The sequence below is a fragment of the Xyrauchen texanus genome, unplaced genomic scaffold (genome assembly GCF_025860055.1).
Source record: "Xyrauchen texanus isolate HMW12.3.18 unplaced genomic scaffold, RBS_HiC_50CHRs HiC_scaffold_868, whole genome shotgun sequence".
In the NCBI taxonomy this organism is placed as follows: domain Eukaryota; kingdom Metazoa; phylum Chordata; class Actinopteri; order Cypriniformes; family Catostomidae; genus Xyrauchen; species Xyrauchen texanus.
In genome coordinates, this window is record NW_026266872.1 from 15001 (window position 1) to 18482 (window position 3482).

Sequence of the window (3482 nt, forward strand, 5' to 3'; positions counted from 1 at the left end):
TGATGACAGAATTTATATTTTTGGGTGTACTGTCCCTTTAAGTGGATATCAAATCATGTTCATCGTTTCCTGCTGTGTCTCTCCTGTTGACATCGATGATCCCAGTAAAACACAGGAAAAGGAAAACTAATGTTGCACCATTTCATCGTGTGTTTTTTCAGCACAGCGTTTGAAACGATCTTGGCTTCTGTTGTTATCAGCCTTGCCTATGCGTGTGTCTCCCTCTAGCGGTCATTGATGTTACACATGCACATGCGCAGAGGAGCGAGCGCATTTACAGCCGCGCATGCGCAGTGGAGCTACCATAAGGCGTTTTGCGCTTGTGGCTGGAGTAGCGCGAGGATGTTTTAAAGGGAAAGACAGACAGATTCTGTTTGATTCAGGTGAGTGAGAACGAGCTCAGTATCAATGTATCTGCTGATCTGGAGTCAGTTTCCTCTCGTCAAAGTGGACGAACTCCGCTGATTACGCAGACACGCTGTCACGTGACGAACTCCGCTGATTACGCAGACACGCTGTCACGTGACGAACTCGGGATGGACCAATCAAAGTTGATTGTGATTACTGGATAATGACTTGAATTTATTTCTTTAATAAATTGATGGTGTTATTTCCATATGTATGCCAGATACCAATACTTATTATTTTCTTCTTCTAGAGAACACATATCCCAACTATGACCAATAAATGGATCTGATTTGTTGAGTTTGTTCATTGAATGAACATGTTCTCTCAGACACGATCATTAAACAGATTAATTTATAATGTAAACAGCAGAGTAAACTTTTATCCATTAACTGTTAGCATGATTGTATCTTTATACATCATCTGTGTTTGCTGCGAGGGTTTAGTTCATGTTAATATTTGTAGTCATTATAGTTAATTAAAGTCTCTGATGTCCTCATATAGATGAATGTGTGTGTTGTTGCTTTTTAGTCAATTCATTTTCATTATGATAGTATGAATTAATTCTGATTAAGTAAATAGTGTTTGTTCATAAATATTAAATATAACACTGATAACCCACTCACTTCGCTCACTCACTCACACACACTCACTCACTCACACACACTCACCCAACCACACACACACACACACACTCACCCAACCACACACTCACTCGCTCACACACACTCACTCACTCACACACACTCACTCACTCACACACACTCACCCAACCACACACACACACACACACTCACCCAACCACACACTCACTTTCGCTCACACACACTCTCGCTCACACACACTCACTCGCTCACACACACACACACACACACACACTCACCCAACCACTCACTCACACACACTCACCCAACCACACACACACACTCACTCACACACACTCACCCAACCACACACACACACACACACACACCCAACCACACACACACTCACTCACTCACACACACTCACTCACCCAACCACACACACACACACACACACACACACACACACACTCACCCAACCACACACACACACTCACTCACTCACACACACTCACCCAACCACACACACACTCACCCAACCACACACACACACACCCAACCACACACACACACTCACCCAACCACACACACACACTCACTCACTCACACACACTCACCCAACCACACACACACACACACACCCAACCACACACACACACTCACTCACTCACACACACTCACTCACCCAACCACACACACACACTCACTCACTCACACACACTCACCCAACCACACACACACACACACACCCAACCACACACACACACTCACTCACTCACACACACTCACTCACCCAACCACACACACACACTCACTCACTCACACACACACTCACTCACTCACACACACTCACCCAACCACACACACACACTCACCCAACCACACACACACTCACTCACCCAACCACACACACACACTCACTCACTCACACACACTCACCCAACCACACACACACACTCACTCACTCACACACTCACCCAACCACACACACACACTCACTCACACACACTCACTCACACACACTCACCCAACCACACACACACACTCACTCACTCACACACTCACCCAACCACACACACACACACACTCACCCAACCACACACACACACTCACTCACACACACACTCACCCAACCACACACACACACACACACTCACCCAACCACACACACACACATGTTGTGTTTCCATGTTTTATGGGGACTTTCCATAGACATAATGGTTTTTATACTGTACAAACTTTATATTCTATCCCCTAAACCTAACCCTACCCCTAAACCTAACCCTCACAGAAAACTTTCTGCATTTTTACATTTTCAAAAACATAATTTAGAATGATTTATAAGCTGTTTTCCTCATGGGGACCGACAAAATGTCCCCACAAGGTCAAACATTTCGGTTTTACTATCCTTATGGGGACATTTGGTCCCCACAAAGTGATAAATACACACACACACTCACTCACACACACACTCACCCAACCACACACACACACTCACACACACTCACCCAACCACACACACACACACTCACACACACACAAACACACACTCACCCAACCACACACACACACACACACACAGACTCACACACACACAAACACACACACATGCTCTCTCACACAAACACACTCACTCACTCACACACACACACTCACACACACACACACACTCACACACACACACACTCACTCTATCACTCACTCACACACACACACACACTCACTCTATCACTCACTCACTCACTCACTCGTGTGTGTGTTTGTGTGTGTGTGTGTGAGTGTGTGTGTGTGTGTGTGAGAGAGCGCTGTGTGTGTGTGAGAGTGTGTGTGTGTGTGTGTTAGTCATCTGCTGTTGATGTTACTCTGGCCTGTTGCCATGGAGACAGAGCATCAGTGGAGATATGGGGGATTCAACAGTGTCCGTGTGGTCTTGTGAATAGAGAGAGAGATGGATGAAGTTTCACCGTCAGCTGGAGTCAGAGGATGCCGTTTCAGTGTAGTTGCCTTGGCAACAGTTCTGGTCTGATCTGGGGGTGGAGGTGCAGTCCTTTAGGGTGTCTGATGCAGACTGAAGGTATCACACACACACACACACACACAGCACTGTTCATGAATATTCATGAGACTATATATGCTGATCATATACTGTGATCAGGTGAATATAAACAGGAGACTTACAGCTGTGTGTGTGTGTGTGTGTGTAGACAGAAACATGTTGCAGCATTGAAACTAGTTTTCAGGATTCTCATCATGGTAAAGAGTGGAGCTTGAGTTTAGGATGAGGTACATGATGTTTATTGCTCTTCATGTAGCGGTTAATGTGCTAACCATAGCATAGTCACCACGCTGCAGTCTAGCGGGGTGATTTTGATTCGTTTCTCCAAAATTATTAGTTCAGATTCTTTCATTGACTATTACATCAAATTACGCCTTTAGTAGATGATGCCAAGTGACCATCGTTGACATTTCAGCACGAGTCATTCACGACTAGAA